The 20,293-nt window shown below is 63.5% G+C and overlaps 1 protein-coding gene across 1 annotated transcript in view; it reads left to right on the top strand.

Moving 5' to 3' along the window:
• Window positions 1–8,642: 8,642 nt before the first annotated feature.
• Window positions 8,643–20,293, top strand: part of sin3b (SIN3 transcription regulator family member B) — an 80,229-nt gene continuing 68,578 nt past the window's right edge. Inside the window, 1 exon segment of the mRNA XM_068015968.1 lies at window positions 8,643–8,729. The gene's annotated coding sequence lies outside the window, so the exon portion shown is untranslated.

Raw genomic sequence — 20,293 nt, 5'->3', positions numbered from 1 at the left:
CAAAAGAATACAATTGCCTCTCATTCCCTCTTTAAAGACCAGACACCACCTACACCACGGGTGAAGGCTCAAGTCCCACAGTTAAATGCTTTATCTTGATGCATTCCCTTCTCTACACACACTGACTCTCACTAGGATACACATTCCGGAGGCACTGACTTTTTATGGGATGTGGGCATCCCTAATTGGCCTTGACATCCGAGTGGCTTGCCAGGCCATTTCAGAGGGCAGTTCAGAGTTAACCACATTGCTGTGGGTCTGGAGTCACATGTAGGCCAGACCAGAGAAGGACAGCAGATTTCCTTCCCTAAAGGACATTAGTGAACCAGATGGGCTTTTGCGAAAATCTGCTAGTTTCATGGTCACCATTGCTGAGACTAGCTTTCCATTCCGGATTTTTTATTTATTGAATTTAAATTCCACCAGCTGCCATGGTGGGATTTGAACCTGTGTCCCCCAGGACATTAACCTGTGCCCCTGGATTACTAGCTCAGTGACATTGCCACTATGCCACCATCTCCTATCACTGGGGTACAGGCACTGACTCTCATTGGGGTACGGATCCCACACACCCTGACTCTCACTGGGGTACAGGTCCCCCACACACTGACTCTCATTGGGGTACGGATCCCACACACCCTGACTCTCACTGGGGTACAGGTCCCACACACACTGACTCTCACTGGGGTATGGGTCCCACACACACTGACTCTCACTGGGGTCCAGGTCCCACACACACTGACTCTCACTGGGGTACGGGTCCCACACACCCTGACTCTCACTGGGGTACGGGTCCCACACACACTGACTCTCACTGGGGTATGGGTCCCACACACACTGACTCTCACTGGGGTACGGGTCCCACACACACTGACTCTCACTGGGGTACGGGTCCCACACACGCTGACTCTTACTGGGGTACGGATCCCACACACCCTGACTCTCACTGGGGTACAGGTCCCACACACACTGACTCTCACTGGGGTATGGGTCCCACACACACTGACTCTCACTGGGGTACGGGTCCCACACACACTGACTCTCGCTGGAGTACGGGTTCCACACACACTGACTCACTGTGGAACGGGACCCACACACACTGACTCACTGGGGTACGGGTCCCACACACACTGACTTACTGGGGTACGGGTCCCCCACACACTGACTCTCACTGGGGTACGGGTCCCACACACACTGACTCTCACTGGGATACGGGTTCCACAGATGCCAAAAGGCAATTGATAAGTACCACACAACAGACTTAGGAGCAAAGTTATAGAGTAAAAGGGACATTGGCGATGTGGCTGTGAAATTGATTGAGTGACAGAAACAGAGAGTAGTGATTAATGGATGTTTTTCAGACTGGAGGAAGTTTTGTAGTGGAGTTTAGTTTAGTTTAGAGATACAGCACTGAAACAGGCCCTTTGGCCCACTGAGTCTGTACTGACCATCAACCACCCATTTATACTAATCCTACACTAATTCCATATACCTACCACATCCCCACCTGTCCCTATATTGCCCTACCACCTACCTATACTAGGGGCAATTGCTAATGGCCAATTAACCTATCAACCTGCAAGTCTTTGGCATGTGGGAGGAAACCGGAGCACCCGGAGGAAACCCACACAGACACAGGGAGAACTTGCAAACTCCACACAGGCAGTACCCAGAATTGAACCCGGGTCGCTGGAGCTGTGAGGCTGCGGTGCTAACCACTGTGCCACTGTGCCGCCCCAGGGGTCAGTGTTAGGACCCTTGCTGTTTCAGATATATATTAATGATCTAGACCTTGGTGTACAGGACACAATTTCAAAGTTTGTGGATGATACGAAACTTGGAAACATTGTGAACTGTGAGGAGGATAGTGTAGAACTTCAAAAGGACAAGTTTTGGGATGGATGGACAGGTAGCAGCTGAAATTTAGTGCAGAGAAGTGTGAAGTGATTCATTTTGGTAGGAAGAATGCAGCAAGACAATATAAAATAAAAGAGTCTTACTCTAAAGGGGGTCTAGCAGCAGAGGGACCTGGGGGTATATGTGCATAAATCATTGAAGGTGGCAGGACAGGTTGAGAGAGCGGTTAATGGAGCATACAGTATCCTGGGCTTTATTAATAGGGGCATAGAGTACAGGAGCAAGGAAGTTATGTTAAACTTGTATAAAACACTAGTTCAGCCTCAACTGGACAATTCTATTGAACATACATACAAACTAGGAGCAGGAATAGGCTATTCGGCCCCTCAAGCCTCCTGCACCATACTATAAGATCATGGTTGATCTGTTTGTGGATGCAACTCCAATTTCCTGCCTACCCCCGATACCCTTTGATTCATTTGTTTGGCAAGAATCTGTCTACCTCTGCCTTAAAAACATTCAATGACCCTGTATAATATAAATATACAATATAAATTTGAAAATAAAATACATCATTTCTGCTATTCATATTAAGCCAGCTCTAAGACTAATACGAAATTGGGCCCAATAATTTGGTTGAATTACCTTACTAGGTTTGTGTTACTACAAACATTTTTTTTTCATATCTTAGTTTTATTTTATTGTTCATAATATTAAATATTTGTAACCAAGTAAGATTTGAGTAATAGTTCTGAAATTAACAGCAATTATGTTTATCTTTATATATATTTCTAAAAATTACTATGGGGAAGAGAGTTTCACAGACTCATGACCCTCTGAGAGAAACATTTCTCATCTGTATTAAATGGGAGACCCTTTATTTTTAAACTGTGTCCCCTGGTTCTAGTCTCTCCCACAAGGGGAAACATCCTCTCAGCATCCACCCTGTCAAATCCCCTCAGGATCTTGTATATTTCAATAAGATCACCTCTCATTCTTCTAAACTCCAATGGATACAGACCCAACCTGTCCAACCTTTCCTCATAAGATTACCCCTTCATCCTAGGAATCAGTCGAGTGAACCTTCTTTGAACTGCTTCCAATGCAATTATATCCTTTCTTAAGTAAGGAGACCAAAACTGTACGCAGTATTCTAGATGTGGTCTCACCAATGCCCTGTACAACTGTAGCAAAACCTCTCTTTTTATATTCCATTCCCCTTGCAATAAATGACAACATTGCTTTTGCCTTCTTAATCACATTCTGTACCTGCATACTAACTGTCGTGTAGGCCCCCACCTGCTGAGAATGAGGGACACATTATTTCACCACATGAACATTAAAAACTCAAAATTGCTGCTGGGCAGAGGAGAGGGCCTATCACAAGGAATTGCCAGGCCCCTCGCCAGAAAGACCTTTTTTGCATACTAGCAGACAGTGTTGCAACAAAGGACCCAGTGCCTGCTTCTCCAATACACAGAAGATCTGGTCAGACCAGTTTAGTCACATGACCAACTAGCTGTTTGCATTTGAACTTGCCACAGTGTTTGAAACTCAGAAAGCTCTTTGCTCCTGGACTGAGAAGATCTCTCCTGTCTGCTCCCATCTCTTTCTCACAGAACTGAAGACCCAGTGAAGACACATGAACCCCAAGAGAGAAAAACCTCCTACAGTGAACAAGGTTTAAGAAGAATACTGGGCCCCAATGAAAAGCAAGATTACCTATAATCAAGAACTACAGTGAACTCGAAGCACAGTAAAAAAAAACCCTCTTCAGAGATTACCTCAAACATTTTTACTTTATTTTTCTTCTGCTTTTTTCTGTCTCCATTTGCATGTGCGTATCATGTTTGCATGCCAGCATGGGGTGAGGCGGTTATCCGTAGGCATTAACCGAATTAGAGTTTAAGTTTAAGGTTTAATAAATTTCAGTTTTCTTCTTTAAACCTAAGAAAGCCTGTTTATGCTCATTTCTTTACCTTATAATTGGAAAGCTGTGAATAAGGATTCACCAAGGGGGAGCTCAAAACACAATGTGTTTAAAAATAAAACAATAAGACCAGGTGAAGATGGTAAAAGACACCTAGACACCTTTCTCACCTGGTTGTAATAGAAATTTGGGTGCTAGCGTCTGGGATTTTACCCGCAGACAACCGAGAGAAGTTGGAAGTGGGATGTCAAATTGTTCCCAATCAAAAAAAGAGTAAGATTAATACAGGTTTTCTTGTGGTTGTGTGATTGTATACTAACATGTCTGCAACTGAAGCTAGTAGCTCTCCAAGTCAGGGTGAAGTAACTTGGGATAAGTTAAAAGCACTGTCTATGGAGGAGTTGAAAAAAATGGGTGAGCAGTGTGGGATCACTGTATGTGGCAAGGTGATGAAGTCTGAACTCCTAAGGATAGTGGCCAACCATTTTTCCCTTGAATCTGAAGAAGCAGAGGCAGTGTTAGAAGTAGACCCAGACAGGGTCTGCTAGCAAAGATACAATTGGAACAAAGGAAACTTGAATTAGAAGACAGGGAAAGAGAAAGAGAGGAAAAAGAGAGAGAGAGGCAGGAGAGGGAGAAAGAAAGAGCCTTCCAGAAGGAATGTGAAGAAACAGAAAGACAGGAGAAAGAAAGAGAGGGGCAGGAGAAAGAGAAAGAATATTCCAGAAAGAATCCGAAGAGAGAGAACTGAAGCGGCTTGAGTTAACTAGGGGGCGACAGAGTGACCCCAGTGAAAGCATGGCCAATATGGAGGAGCAGAATTCAGGGCTGTGTACAAAATTGCTAAAACTCGCTCAATTAATTCCAAAATTCAATGAGGAAGATGTGAAAGTGTTTTTTGTGTCGTTTGAGAAACTGGCAATGCAACCAAAATGGCCAGCTGAGACCTGGTCCCTTTTAAATACAAAGCAAACTAACCAGAAAAGCCAATGAGGTTTATTCCCTGTTGCCAGAAGAGAGTTCATCAAATTATGAACTGACCAAAAATGCTATCCTCGGGGATATTAGTACCCAAAGCCTACTGCCAAATGTTTAGAACCCTCAAAAAGCAAGCTAATCAAACTTATCTGGAGTTTGAAAGAAGTGAGCAGCTGGCTTTTGACCAGTGGCTGACGGCTCAAAACACAGTGTGTTTAGAAATTCAACTCTGTTACAATAAGACCAGGTGAAGACCGTAAAAGACCCCCTGGACACCTTTCTCACCTGGTCATAACACTAACTTTTGATTTTTGGTACTAGGACACCCAGATCCTTCTGAATCTGAGTTCTGCAATCTCTGCATTTAAATAATATGTTGCTTTTCTATTTTTCCAGCCAAAGTGGAAGTGTTCACAATTTCTCACATTATACTCCATCTTCCAAATCTTTGCCCACTCACTTAACCTATCTATATCCCTTTGCAGACTCCTTATGTCCTCTTCACAACTTACTCTCCTACCATCTTTGTATCATCAGCAAATACAGCAACCATACATTCTGACCCTTCATCCAAGTCATTGGTATAGATTGTAAATAGTTGAGGCTCCAGCACTGATCCCTGTGGACTCCACTAGGTACAGCTTGCCAACCTGAAAGTGTCCCATTTATGCGTATTCTCTGTTTCCTGTTAGCTAACCAATCCTCTATCCATGCCAATATGTTACCCTTTATACCATGGGCTCTTATTTTGTTTAATAACCTTTTGATGTGACACATTGTCAAATGCCTTCTGGGAATCCAAGTACGGCACATCCACAGGTTCCCCTTTATTTACGTTGCTGTGACTTCCACAAAGAACTCTAATAAATTAGTTAAACACGATTTCCCTTTCGCAAAACCATGTTGACCCTGCCTGATTGCATTGAGATTTTCTAAATGACCTGCTATAACCTCCTTAATAATAAGATTCCAGCATTTTCCCTATGGCAGATGTTAAGCTAACTGGCCTGTAGTTTCCTGCTTTCTGTCTTCCCCTTTTCTTGAATAGTGGAGTGACATTTGCGATCTTCCAATCTGATGGGACCTTTCCAGAATCTATGGAATTTTGGAAAATTAAAACCAACGCATCCACTATCTCAGCAGCCACACTTTAGGAAGGATGTGAAGACATTAGAGAGGGTGCAAAACAGATTCACAAGAATGGTTCCAGGGATGAGGAACTTCAGTTACATGGACGCAGTGGAGAAGTTGGGACTGCTTTGCTTGGAAAAGAGAAGGTTGAGAGGAGATTTGATAGAGGTATTCAAAATCATGAGGGGTCTGGACAGGGTAGATAGGGAAAAACGGTTCACATTGGTGGAAGGATCGAGAACGAGAGGGAACAGATTTAACTGGCAAAAGAAGAAATCGCGACATGAGGAAAAACATTTTCAAACAGCGAGTGGTTAGTATCTGGAATGCACTGCCTGAGAGTGTGGTGGAGGCAGGGTCAATCGAAGCGTTCAAGAGGGAATTGGATTGTTAATCTGAAAAGGAAAAATGTGCAGGGCTACGGGGAGAAGGCGAGGGAGTGGCACTAGGTAAATTGTTCATTCGGAGTGCCAGTGCAGACATGATGGGCCGAATAGCCTCCTGTTGTGCTGTAACAATTCTGTGATTCTACAGGTTGCACAGACACTGACACTGCCTGGGGTATGGGTTTCACATGGACTGATCGCCCAACACTATATAACCAATCGATGGTAATCTTCACATGTGAGCCCAGAGAATGAGAGTTTGGATTTTGCACAGTATTACAGCATGTCCTGGTCCAACATCCGTATCGCTTGACTTCCAGCACGAGTTACTGGATAGCAGTTAGAAGCACGCACCCTGGCTGGTCCATGCTCTCTAACTGTTCCCCAGGGTGACCCAGTATTTAGCCAGGAATAAACCTGGATGTTAAATTAGTGCAGAGGCTGCGATGTGATTAGTGGGGTATTATAGAACTGTCATACATTCATTACCTTGAATGCCAGTTTTGGGAAGGAAACATTAAAACTCTGGTTAATCTACTTTATTAAATCAAGTCAATTAAATAAAAACACAACTCAAAATACAGTAAGATATATAACATATAGATACTGATTATAACATTCCAATCACATACAAGGGACCCCTTCAGCAGATGAAAGCTTATTGTCTTGACTGCTTACATTCTCCTCAGTAAGACTAGATCAAAAGGAGCTCTGTATCTGTACCTTTAATTAATTAGTTCCTCCTAATGTATTGCTCTTACATTAACGTGTTCTAAGTGTTTGTTTAATCTCCCTTCAACACCTCAGCACAATAACATCTGTCTGCTCACTAATGAGAAACTGTGACAATCAGTTCTGCTCTTCCCAGTTCATCCCACATCACCTCTGGATAGTCACTCAGGTCATTTCTGATACACATGCTCTGTTTCCTAATCTCTTCTCACAGACAGTTTGTGAGATAATGACACCATTGACCCAGGTCTGCCCTGTCTAAAGCTGTTACAGAATGAGTGTTAGTATGTGGACCTATGGTTTTAAAAGTTTACTATGGATACTGTACCTGGTGCACACCAATTTTCACAACCATCACATACAGTTACACTCAGAAAGCTCTCGCTGAGTCCTGTGAACTATCAGGAGTGAGAGATTATTTTATTATGCTCTCCAGAAGTTACCACATCTAGTTTGTAATTAGTTTAAAAAAATTTTTTCATGTGATGTAGGCTTCGCTGGCTAAGCCACCATTTATTGCCCATTCCTAATTGCCCTCGGGAAGGTGCTGGTGAGCTGCCTTCTTGAGCCGCTGCAGTCCATCCACCACCTTCAACATTCACTCCCTTCACACCGACGCACAGTGGCAGCAGTGTGTACCATCTACAAGATGCACTGCAGCAATGCCCCAAGGCTCCTTTGACAGCACCTTCCAAACTCGCGACCTCTACCAACTAGAAGGACAAGAGCAGCAAATACATGGGAACACCACCACCTGCAAGTTCCCCTCCAAGTCACACACCATCCTGACTTGGAACTATATCGCCGTTCCTTCACTGTCACTGGGTCAAAATCCTGGAACTCCCTTCCTAACAGCACTGTGGGTGTACCTACCCCACATGGACTGCAGCGGTTCAAGAAGGCAGCTCACCACCACCTTCTCAAGAGCAACTAAGGATGGGTAATAAATGCTGGCCTGGCCAGCGACGCCCACATCCCATGAATGAATACAATCTAATTGTAGAGTTTGGTGCCTTGTCTCTCCTGCTGCTCAGTAACAGCAGGTGGTAAAGACACCCACTGAGAGAGCCCTTTACGCAGAGCAATTCTCGGGCTGACAGCAGAATGGAGGAAAGAACTTTCAGTCTATATTTAAACAGTTAGAGAGAGCTAGTTATACACTCGGGACATAACAGGATAATTGTAAAGAGCAGCCATTGTGAAGTAGGGAGTGTGGTCTGAGTGCACAGTAAAATTCCACACACACCAAAGCCGATGAATATGATATTTATTCCCTTTTCTAGATGTTGGTTTTGGGGAGAATTCTGCATTTATATATCAACTAATTTCATCCACAGAGACGCTCCGACAGTGCAGCGCTCCCGCAGTACTGCAATAGGACATTCAGCCAGCATTGGGCTCTGATATCTCTGCAGCGGCTCAATGTGGGAGTTTTGTTCTGATCAGTGGTGTTGATCTGACGGGCTCCAGAGCAACCGGCTCCCCGGGCTGCACTCGCCCTGGGCCGGCCTAGACAGCAGGCCGGAACGATTGGCCGCGACCCTTGCTGCCGCCCGAGCCCTCACAGGGTGCACTCGCCGGTCCCGCTCTCTGATTGGCTGGCGGGAGGCATCCGGCCGAGGGACGGATTTCAGCGACGGACCGGAAGTGGGGTGCCGCCGGGGGCGAGGAGCCGGAATCCGGGGACGAAGCGCGGGCGCGGGTCGGAACAGCGGGTGAGAGCGGGGCCGGGGGGCGGAGGCCGGGCTCCGGGGCGGGGGCCCGTGGGGCGGAGGCCGGGCTCCGGGGCGGGGGCCCGTGGGGCGGAGCTTAGCGGCCAGGGACTGAAGCTGGGAGCGGGCAGTGAGAGAGCGGCCCGGCCCCTCCCCCCCCCCAAATCCACACATCCGCTCCCCCAAAACCAGCCCCTCTCCCCCCCCGTCCCCCTCCTCCCCCTCCTCCCCCTCCTCCCCTACCACGCTTCTCTCTTACCCATCTTCTCTCCCATCCCCGTCCCCCTTCCCCCCCAGTCCCCCTTGCCCCCCCCAGTCCCCCTTGCCCCCCCAGTCCCCCTCCCCCCCTCCCCCCCAGTCCCCCTTCCCCCCCTTCCCCCCCAGTCCCCCTTCCCCCCCAGTCCCCCTTAGTCCCCCTTCCCCCCCAGTCCCCCTTCCCCCCCAGTCCCCCTTCCCCCCAGTCCCCCTTCCCCCCAGTCCCCCTTCCCCCCTTCCCCCCCAGTCCCCCTTCCCCCCTTCCCCCCCAGTCCCCCTTCCCCCCTTCCCCCCCAGTCCCCCTCCCCCCCTTCCCCCCAGTCCCCCTTCCCCCCCAGTCCCCCTCCCCCCCTTCCCCCCCAGTCCCCCTCCCCCCCTTCCCCCCCAGTCCCCCTCCCCCCTTCCCCCCCTCCCCCCCCAGTCCCCCTCCCCCCAGTCCCCCTCCCCCCTTCCCCCCAGTCCCCCCTCCCCCCTTCCCCCCCAGTCCCCCTCCCCCTTCCCCCCCTCCCCCCCCAGTCCCCCTCCCCCCTTCCCCCCCTCACCCCCAGTCCCCCTCACCCCCAGTCCCCCCTCCCCCCCGTCCCCCTCCCCCCCAGTCCCCCTTCCCCCCCCTCCCCCCCAGTCCCCCTTCCCCCCCTCCCCCCAGTCCCCCTTCCCCCCCCCCCCCCAGTCCCCCTTCCCCCCCCCCCCAGTCCCCCTTCCCCCCCCCCCCAGTCCCCCTTCCCCCCCTCCCCCCCCCCAGTCCCCCCTTCCCCCCCCTCCCCCCCCTCCCCCCCCTCCCCCCCGTCCCCCCCCCTCCCCCCCAGTCCCCCTTCCCCCCCTCCCCCCCAGTCCCCTTCCCCCCTTCCCCCCAGTCCCCCTTCCCCCCCAGTCCCCCTTCCCCCCCAGTCCCCCTTCCCCCCCAGTCCCCCTTCCCCCTTCCCCCCAGTCCCCTTCCCCCTTCCCCCCCAGTCCCCTTCCCCCCCTCCCCCCTTCCCCCCTTCCCCCCCTCCCCCTTCCCCCCTCCCCCCTTCCCCCCTCCCCCCTCCCCCCTTCCCCCCCCTCCCCCCCTCCCCCCTTCCCCCCTCCCCCCTTCCCCCCCTCCCCCCTCCCCCCCTCCCCCCTCCCCCCTTCCCCCCCTCCCCCCCTCCCCCTTCCCCCCCTCCCCCCCTCCCCCCTTCCCCCCCTCCCCCTCCCCCCCTCCCCTCCCCCCCTCCCCCTCCCCCCCTCCCCCCTCCCCCCTTCCCCCCCTCCCCCCTCCCCCCCCTCCCCCCTCCCCCCTTCCCCCCCTCCCCCCTCCCCCCTTCCCCCTCCCCCCTTCCCCCCCTCCCCCCTTCCCCCCCTCCCCCCTCCCCCCTTCCCCCCCTCCCCCTTCCCCCCTCCCCCCTCCCCCCCTCCCCCCTCCCCCCCTCCCCCCTCCCCCCTTCCCCCCTACCCCCTTCCCCCCCTCCCCCCTTCCCCCCCTCCCCCCCTCCCCCTCCCCCCCTCCCCCCTCCCCCCCTCCCCCCCTCCCCCCCAGTCCCCTTCCCCCCAGTCCCCCTTCCCCCCAGTCCCCCTTCCCCCCCAGTCCCCCTTCCCCCCCAGTCCCCCTTCCCCCCCAGTCCCCCTTGCCCCCCGTCCCCCTTGCCCCCCCGTCCCCCTTGCCCCCCCGTCCCCCTTGCCCCCCCGTCCCCCTTGCCCCCCCGTCCCCCTTGCCCCCCCGTCCCCCTTGCCCCCCCGTCCCCCTTGCCCCCCCGTCCCCCTTGCCCCCCCGTCCCCCTTGCCCCCCGTCCCCCTTGCCCCCCCGTCCCACTTGCCCCCCAGTCCCCCTCCCCCATTCCCCCCCTCCCCCCTCCCCCCCTTCCCCCCCTCCCCCCCTTCCCCCCCTCCCCCCCTTCCCCCCTTCCCCCCCTCCCCCCCTCCCCCCCTTCCCCCCCTTCCCCCTTCCCCCCTTCCCCCCTCCCCCCTCCCCCCTTCCCCCTTCCCCCCCTCCCCCCCCTCCCCCCTCCCCCCCTCCCTCCCCCCTCCCCCCTTCCCCCCCTCCCCCCTTCCCCCCTCCCCCCCTTCCCCCCCTCCCCCCTTCCCCCCTCCCCCCCCTCCCCCCCTTCCCCCCTCCCCCCCTCCCCCCTCCCCCCCTCCCCCCTTCCCCCCCTCCCCCCTTCCCCCCCTCCCCCCCTTCCCCCCTCCCCCCCTTCCCCCGCCTCCCCCCCCTCCCCCCCTTCCTCCCCTCTCCACCCCCTCCCCCCCCTCCCCCCCCTCCCCCCCTTCCTCCCCTCCCGTCCCCCTTCCCCCCCAGTCCCCCTTCCCCCCAGTCCCCCTTCCCCCCTTCCCCCCCAGTCCCCCTTCCCCCCTTCCCCCCCAGTCCCCCTTCCCCCCTTCCCCCCCAGTCCCCCTTCCCCCCCAGTCCCCCCCAGTCCCCCTTCCCCCCAGTCCCCCTTCCCCCCAGTCCCCCTTCCCCCCAGTCCCCCTTCCCCCCAGTCCCCCTTCCCCCCTGTCCCCCTTCCCCCCTTCCCCCCAGTCCCCCTTCCCCCCTTCCCCCCAGTCCCCCTTCCCCCCCAGTCCCCTTCCCCCCCTTCCCCCCCAGTCCCCCTCCCCCCCTTCCCCCCAGTCCCCCTCCCCTCCCCCCTTCCCCCCTCCCCCCCAGTCCCCCTCCCCCCCTTCCCCCCTCCCCCAGTCCCCCTCCCCCCCTTCCCCCCCTCCCCCCCTTCCCCCCCTCCCCCCCAGTCCCCCTTCCCCCCCTCCCCCCCAGTCCCCCTTCCCCCCCTCCCCCCCAGTCCCCCCCTCCCCCCCTCCCCCCCTCCCCCCCTCCCCCCCTCCCCCCCTCCCCCCCTCCCCCCTCCCCCCTCCCCCTTCCCCCCCTCCCCCCCTCCCCCCCTCCCCCTCCCCCCTCCCCCTTCCCCCCCTCCCCCCTTCCCCCCTTCCCCCCTTCCCCCCAGTCCCCCCAGTCCCCCCTCCCCCCCAGTCCCCCCTCCCCCCCAGTCCCCCCTCCCCCCCAGTCCCCCTTCCCCCCTCCCCCCCAGTCCCCCTTCCCCCCCTCCTACCCCCAGTCCCCCTTCCCCCCCAGTCCCCCTTCCCCCCCAGTCCCCCTTCCCCCCCCAGTCCCCCTTCCCCCCCTCCCCCCCAGTCCCCCTTCCCCCCTCCCCCCCAGTCCCCCTTCCCCCCCTCCCCCCCAGTCCCCCTTCCCCCCCTCCCCCCCAGTCCCCCTTCCCCCCAGTCCCCCCAGTCCGCCTTCCCCCCCAGTCCGCCTTCCCCCCTTCCCCTCCAGTCCGCCTTCCCCCCTTCCCCCCCAGTCCGCCTTCCCCCCCTCCCCCCCAGTCCCCCTTCCCCCCCCTCCCCCCCAGTCCCCCTTCCCCCCCTCCCCCCCAGTCCCCCTTCCCCCCCTCCCCCCCAGTCCCCCTTCCCCCCTCCCCCCCAGTCCCCCTTCCCCCCCTCCCCCCCCAGTCCCCCTTCCCCCCCTCCCCCCCAGTCCCCCTTCCCCCCCTCCCCCCCAGTCCCCCTTCCCCCCTCCCCCCCAGTCCCCCTTCCCCCCCTCCCCCCCAGTCCCCCTTCCCCCCTCCCCCCCAGTCCCCCTTCCCCCCCTCCCCCCAGTCCCCCTTCCCCCCCTCCCCCCCAGTCCCCCTTCCCCCCCTTCCCCCCCAGTCCCCCTTCCCCCCTCCCCCCCAGTCCCCCTTCCCCCCTCCCCCCCAGTCCCCTTCCCCCCTCCCCCCCAGTCCCCCTTCCCCCCTCCCCCCCAGTCCCCCTTCCCCCCCAGTCCCCTTCCCCCCCAGTCCCCCTTCCCCCCTCCCCCCCAGTCCCCCTCCCCCCCAGTCCCCCCCTCTCCCCAGTCCCCCCCTCCCCCCCAGTCCCCCCTTCCCCCCCAGTCCCCCCCTTCCCCCCAGTCCCCCTTCCCCCCAGTCCCCCTTCCCCCCCAGTCCCCCTTCCCCCCCAGTCCCCCTTCCCCCCCAGTCCCCCTTCCCCCCTCCCCCCAGTCCCCTTCCCCCCCCTCCCCCCCAGTCCCCCTTCCCCCCCTCCCCCCAGTCCCCCTTCCCCCCCTCCCCCCCAGTCCCCCTTCCCCCCCTCCCCCCCAGTCCCCCTTCCCCCCCTCCCCCCTCCCCCCCAGTCCCCCTTCCCCCCCTCCCCCCCCTCCCCCCCGTCCGCCTTCCCCCCCTCCCCCCCTGTCCGCCTTCCCCCCTCCCCCCCTGTCCGCCTTCCCCCCTCCCCCCCAGTCCCCCTCCCCCCCCAGTCCCCCCCTCCCCCCTGTCCGCCTTCCCCCCCTCCCCCCCTGTCCGCCTTCCCCCCCTCCCCCCCTGTCCGCCTTCCCCCCCCTCCCCCCCTGTCCGCCTTCCCCCCCTCCCCCCCTGTCCGCCTTCCCCCCCTCCCCCCCTGTCCGCCTTCCCCCCCTCCCCCCCTGTCCGCCTTCCCCCCCTCCCCCCCTGTCCGCCTTCCCCCCCCCTCCCCCCCTGTCCGCCTTCCCCCCCTGTCCGCCTTCCCCCCCTGTCCGCCTTCCCCCCCCTCCCCCCCTGTCCGCCTTCCCCCCCCCTCCCCCCCTGTCCGCCTTCCCCCCCCTCCCCCCCTGTCCGCCTTCCCCCCCCTCCCCCCCTGTCCGCCTTCCCCCCCCTCCCCCCCTGTCCGCCTTCCCCCCCCTCCCCCCCTGTCCGCCTTCCCCCCCCTCCCCCCCTGTCCGCCTTCCCCCCCTCCCCCCCTGTCCGCCTTCCCCCCCCTCCCCCCCTGTCCGCCTTCCCCCCCCTCCCCCCCTGTCCGCCTTCCCCCCCTCCCCCCCTGTCCGCCTTCCCCCCCCTCCCCCCCTGTCCGCCTTCCCCCCCCTCCCCCCCTGTCCGCCTTCCCCCCCCTCCCCCCCTGTCTGCCTTCCCCCCCCTCCCCCCTGTCCGCCTTCCCCCCCTCCCCCCCTGTCCGCCTTCCCCCCCTCCCCCCCTGTCCGCCTTCCCCCCCCTCCCCCCCTGTCCGCCTTCCCCCCCCTCCCCCCCGTCCGCCTTCCCCCCCCTCCCCCCCGTCCGCCTTCCCCCCCCTCCCCCCCTGTCCGCCTTCCCCCCCCTCCCCCCCTGTCCGCCTTCCCCCCCTCCCCCCCTGTCCGCCTTCCCCCCCCTCCCCCCCCTGTCCGCCTTCCCCCCCCCCCCCTGTCCGCCTTCCCCCCCTCCCCCCCTGTCCGCCTTCCCCCCCTCCCCCCCAGTCCGCCTTCCCCCCCTCCCCCCCAGTCCCCCTCCCCCCCCTCCCCCCCAGTCCCCCTCCCCCCCAGTCCCCCCCAGTCCCCCTCCCCCCAGTCCCCCTCCCCCCCAGTCCCCCTTCCCCCCCTCCCCCCCCCTCCCCCCCAGTCCCCCTTCCCCCCCTCCCCCCAGTCCCCCTTCCCCCCCTTCCCCCCCTCCCCCCAGTCCCCCTTCCCCCCCAGTCCCCCTTCCCCCCTCAACCCCAGTCCCCCTTCCCGCCCTCCCCCCCAGTCCCCCTTCCCGCCCTCCCCCCCTCCCCCCCAGTCCCCCTTCCCGCCCTCCTTCCCGCCCTCCCCCCCAGTCCCCCTTCCCGCCCTCCCCCCCAGTCCCCCTTCCCGCCCTCCCCCCAGTCCGCCCTCCCCCCCAGTCCGCCCTCCCCCCCAGTCCGCCTTCCCCCCCAGTCCGCCTTCCCCCCTTCCCCCCCAGTCCGCCTTCCCCCCTTCCCCCCAGTCCGCCTTCCCCCCTCCCCCCCAGTCCGCCTTCCCCCCTTCCCCCCAGTCCGCCTTCCCCCCTTCCCCCGCCTTCCCCCCTTCCCCCCCAGTCCGCCTTCCCCCCTTCCCCCCCAGTCCGCCTTCCCCCCTTCCCCCCCAGTCCCCCTTCCCCCGTCCCCCCTTCCCCCTTCCCCCTCCCACGGTGCCCCGTCTACCACTTCACCCTGGTCACCTGTCGCGCTTGTCGCTCTCCCTCCGCCCTTCCCCCCCTCCCCCCTCCCCCCCTCCCCCCCTCCCCCCCCCCCCCCTTCCCCCACCCCCCCCCCCCCTCCCCCCACCCCCTTCCCCCCTCCCCCACCCCCCTCCCACCCAACCCCCCCTTCCCCCCAACCCCCCCCCCCTTCCCCCCTCCCCCTTCCCCCCTCCCCCTCCACCCCAACCCCCCTCCCCCACCCCCAACCCCCCCCCCCCTCCCCCTTCCCCCACCCCCCCCCCCCCCACCCCACACCCCACCCCTTCCCCCCCCTTCCCCCTCCCCCACCCCCACCCCTCCCCCCACCCCCCCCCACCCCACCCCACCCCCACCCCCCTCCCCACCACCCCTCCCCCACCCCACACCCCCACCCCACTCCCCCACCCCACACCCCCACCCCACACCCCTCCCCTCACCCCCACCCCACACCCCACCCCACACCCCCACCCCACACCCCCCACCCCCTCCCCCTCACCCCCCACCCCACACCCCCTCCCCACACCCCCACCCCACACCCCCTCCCCTCACCCCCTCCCCACCCCCCACCCCCACCCCCACCCCCCACCCCCACCCCCCACCCCCCACCCCCCCACCCCCCCACCCCCCCTCCCCCTCCCCCCCACCCCCCAACCCCCCCAACCCCCCTCCCCCACCCCCCCCCTTCCCCCACCCCTTCCCCCACCCCTTCCCCCACCCCTTCCCCTCCCCCTTCCCCCACCATTCCCCCACCCCAAACCCCCCCCTTCCCCCACCCCCACCCCCACCCCATCCCCCACCCCATCCCCCTCCCCATCCCCCCCCCATCCCCCTCCCCCAACCCCCTCCCCCTCCCCCCACCCCCCCACCCCCCCAACCCCCCCAACCCCCCCTTCCCCCCACCCCACACCCCCCCCCCCATTCCCCCACCCCACACCCCCCCCCCACCCCCCACCCCACCCCCTCCCCTCACCCCCACCCCACCCCCCTCCCCCACCCCCTCCCCTCACCCCCACCCACTCCCCCTCCCCTCTCCCCTCCCCACTCCCCCCCACCCCAACCCCCTCCCCACCCCCTCCCCCACCCCCACCCCCACCCCCCAACCCCCTCCCCATCCCCACCCAATCCCCCACCCCAATCCCCACCCCAACCCCCACCCCCATCCCCCTCCCCATCCCCCCCATCCCCCACCCCACCCCCACCCCCACCCCCCCAACCCCACCCCAACCCCCCCCCCCCACCCCACCCCAACCCCCTCCCCAACCCCCTCCCCATCCCCCTCCCCATCCCCCTCCCCATCCCCCTCCCCCTCCCCCTCCCCACCCCCACTTCCCCCTCCCCCACTCCCCCTCCCCCCTCTCCCCCTCCCCCCTCTTCCCCTCCCCCCCCTTCCCCCCCCCCCATCCCCCCCCCCCCCAACCCCCTCCCCCCTCCCCCTCCCCCCCAACCCCTCCCCCCCACCCCCCTCCCCCCCATTCCCCCTCCCCCCCAATCCCCCTCCCCCCCATTCCCCCTCCCCCCCATCCCCCACCCCCCCAATCCCCCCCCCATCCCCCCCCCCATTCCCCCACCCCCCCCATTCCCCCACCCCCCCCATCCCCCACCCCCCACCCCCCCCACCCCCCACCCCCCCTCCCCCCACCCCCCCCAAACCCCCACCCCCCCATCCCCCACCCCCCCATCCCCCTCCCCCCACCCCCAACCCCCACCCCCCCTCCCCCCCATCCCCCTCCCCCCCTCCCCCCATACCCCCTCCCCCCTCCCCCCATCCCCCCACCCCCCCTCCCCCCCATTCCCCCACCCCCCCTCCCCCCCATTCCCCCACCCCCCACCCCCCCATTCCCCCTCCCCCCCTCCCCCCCCATTCCCCCTCCCCCCTCCCCCCCACCCCACCCCCCCCTCCCCCCACTCCCCTCCCCCTCCCCCCACTCCCCCCCTCCCCCACCCCTTCCCCCCATTCCCATTCCCCCTCCCCCCCATTCCCCCTCCCCCCATTCCCCCATCCCCCCTCCCCCCATTCCCCTCCCCCCTCCCCCCATTCCCCTCCCCCCTCCCCCCATTTCCCTCCCCCCTCCCCCCATTCCCCCTCCCCCCTCCCCCCATTCCCCCTCCCCCCATTCCCCCTCCCCCCCATTCCCCCTCCCCCTCCCCCTCCCCCCCATTCCCCCTCCCCTCCCCCCCATTCCCCCTCCCCCCATTCCCCCTCCCCCCTCCCCCCATTCCCCCTCCCCCCTCCCCCCCCTCCCCCCTCCCCCCATTCCCCCACCCCCATTCCCCCCACCCCCCATTCCCCCTCCCCCTCCCCCCCATTCCCCCTCCCCCCCTCCCCCCCATTCCCCCTCCCCCCTCCCCCCCATTCCCCTCCCCCCTCCCCCCATTCCCCCTCCCCCTCCCCCCCATTCCCCCTCCCCTCCCCCCCATTCCCCCTCCCCCTACCCCCCATTCCCCCTCCCCCCTCCCCCCCCATTCCCCCTCCCCCCTCCCCCCCATTCCCCCCTCCCCCCCATTCCCCCTCCCCCCATCCCCCCTTCCCCCTCCCCCCTCCCCCCCATCCCCCCTTCCCCCTCCCCCCTCCCCCCCATCCCCCCATTCCCCCTCCCCCCATTCCCCCCATTCCCCATTCCCCCTCCCCCCATTCCCCATTCCCCCTCCCCCCCTTCCCCCTCCCCCCCTTCCCCCTCCCCCCCTTCCCCCACCCCCCCTTCCCCCACCCCCCCTTCCCCCACCCCCCCTTCCCCCACCCCCCCTTCCCCCACCCCCCCTTCCCCACCCCCCTTCCCCACCCCCCCTTCCCCACCCCCCTTCCCCTCCCCCCTCCCCCCTTCCCCTTTCCCCCCTCCCCTGTCCCCCCTCCCCTGTCCCCCCTCCCCTTTCCCCCCTCCCCTTTCCCCCCTCCCCTTTCCCCCCTCCCCTGTCCCCCCTCCCCTGTCCCCCCTCCCCTGTCCCCCCTCCCCTGTCCCCCCTCCCCTGTCCCCCCTCCCCTGTCCCCCCTCCCCTTTCCCCCCTCCCCTGTCCCCCCTCCCCTGTCCCCCCTCCCCCCTCCCCCCTCCCCCCTCCCCCCTCCCCCGTCCCCCTCCCCCCTCCCCCCTCCCCCGTCCCCCCTCCCCCCTCCCCCCTCCCCCCTCCCCCCTCCCCCCTCCCCCGTCCCCCCTCCCCCCTCCCCCCTCCCCCGTCCCCCCTCCCCCCTCCCCCGTCCCCCTCCCCCCCTCCCCCTCCCCCCTCCCCCTCCCCCTCCCCCCTCCCCCTCCCCCCTCCCCTTCCCCCCTCCCCTTCCCCCCTCCCCTTCCCCCCTCCCCTTCCCCCTCCCCTTCCCCCCTCCCCTTTACCCCCTCCCCCCCCTTTCCCCCCCTCCCCCCCCTTTCCCCCCCTCCCCCCCCTTTCCCCCCCTCCCCCCCCTTTCCCCCCCTCCCCTTTCCCCCCCTCCCCTCCCCTTTCCCCCTCCCCCCTCCCCTTTCCCCCTCCCCCCTCCCCTTTCCCCCTCCCCCCTCCCCTTTCCCCCCTCCCCCTTCCCCTTTCCCCCTCCCTCCCCCCTTTCCCCCTCCCCCCTTTCCCCTCCCCCCTTCCCCCTCCCCCCTTTCCCCCTCCCCCCTTTCCCCCCTCCCCCCTTTCCCCCCTCCCCCCTTTCCCCCCTCCCCCCCTCCCCCTCCCCCTCCTCCCCCTCCTCCCCCCTCCCCCTCCCCCCCTCCCCCCCCTCCCCCTCCCCTCCTCCCCCCCCTCCCCCCCCTCCCCCCCTCCCCCCTCCCCCCTCTCACCCTCCCCCCCTCCCCCTCTCACCCTCCCCCTCCCCCCCTCACCCTCCCCCCCTCCCCCCTCTCACCCTCCCCCCCTCCCCCCTCTCCCCCCCCACCTCCTCCCCTCCCCCCCCTCCCCCCCACCTCCTCCCCCTCCCCCCCTCCCCCCCACCTCCTCCCCCTCCCCCCCACCTCCTCCCCCACCTCCTCCCCACCTCCTCCCCCCCTCCCCCCCCCTCCCCCCCCCCTCCCCCCACCTCCCCCCCACCTCCCCCCCACCTCCCCCCCACCTCCTCCCCCCCCCCCCCCACCTTCTCCCCCCCCCGCCACCTTCTCCCCCCCCCCGCCACCTTCTCCCCCCCCGCCACCTTCTCCCCCCCCCGCCACCTTCTCCCCCCCCCCCCGCCACCTTCTCCCCCCCCCCCGCCACCTTCTCCCCCCCCCCGCCACCTTCTCCCCCCCCCCGCCACCTTCTCCCCCCCCCCCGCCACCTTCTCCCCCCCCCCGCCACCTTCTCCCCCCCCCCGCCACCTTCTCCCCCCCCCCGCCACCTTCTCCCCCCCCCGCCACCTTCTCCCCCCCCCCGCCACCTTCTCCCCCCCCCCGCCACCTTCTCCCCCCCCCCGCCACCTTCTCCCCCCCCCCGCCACCTTCTCCCCCCCCCCGCCACCTTCTCCCCCCCCCCCGCCACCTTCTCCCCCCCCCCGCCACCTTCTCCCCCCCCCCGCCACCTTCTCCCCCCCCCCGCCACCTTCTCCCCCCCCCCGCCACCTTCTCCCCCCCCCCGCCACCTTCTCCCCCCCCCGCCACCTTCTCCCCCCCCCCGCCACCTTCTCCCCCCCCCGCCACCTTCTCCCCCCCCCCCGCCACCTTCTCCCCCCCCCCGCCACCTTCTCCCCCCCCCCGCCACCTTCTCCCCCCCCCGCCACCTTCTCCCCCCCCGCCACCTTCTCCCCCCCCCGCCACCTTCTCCCCCCCCCGCCACCTTCTCCCCCCCCCCCGCCACCTTCTCCCCCCCCCCCGCCACCTTCTCCCCCCCCCCCCCGCCACCTTCTCCCCCCCCCCCCCGCCACCTTCTCCCCCCCCCCCCCCGCCACCTTCTCCCCCCCCCCCCCCGCCACCTTCTCCCCCCCCCCCCCGCCACCTTCTCCCCCCCCCCCCCCGCCACCTTCTCCCCCCCCCCCCCGCCACCTTCTCCCCCCCCCCCCCCCCGCCACCTTCTCCCCCCCCCCCCCCCGCCACCTTCTCCCCCCCCCCCCCCCCCGCCACCTTCTCCCCCCCCCCGCCACCTTCTCCCTTCCCATCATATTGAATGGCAGTGCAGACTCGAGGGTCGTATGTCTACTCCTGTTCCTATTTCTTATATTCTTTTGTTCTTATGTGTTTTCTGTTTTGTTGCCAGTTTGCTTTCATTCCCCTGACTCTATCTTTTGTGCTGTAAATGACTCTATGACATGTTCTAACTTTAGTCATGACTACTATGCGGTACCTTATCACAGGTATTTTGGAAATTCTAATAAGTTACGTCTACTGCATTGCCTTTATCTACTCTTTCTGTTACTTCTACGAAGAATTCTGTAAGGTTGATCAGGAATGATGTACCCTTTTGAAATCTGTGCTGACGAGTCTTTGTTATATTTTCAGTTTCCAGATATTTTTCTGTTGCATATTTCAGTAAGGATTCCATTCTCTTTCCTACCCACCGACAATAAGTTTCTATAGTTCCCTGGGCTTATTCTGTCTCCCTTTGTAAATATAGGTA

The sequence above is a fragment of the Heterodontus francisci genome, chromosome 36 (assembly GCF_036365525.1).
Source record: "Heterodontus francisci isolate sHetFra1 chromosome 36, sHetFra1.hap1, whole genome shotgun sequence".
Classification (NCBI taxonomy): domain Eukaryota; kingdom Metazoa; phylum Chordata; class Chondrichthyes; order Heterodontiformes; family Heterodontidae; genus Heterodontus; species Heterodontus francisci.
Note: the sequence above shows the minus strand (reverse complement) of the source record. Positions and strands in the feature narration are given on the sequence as shown.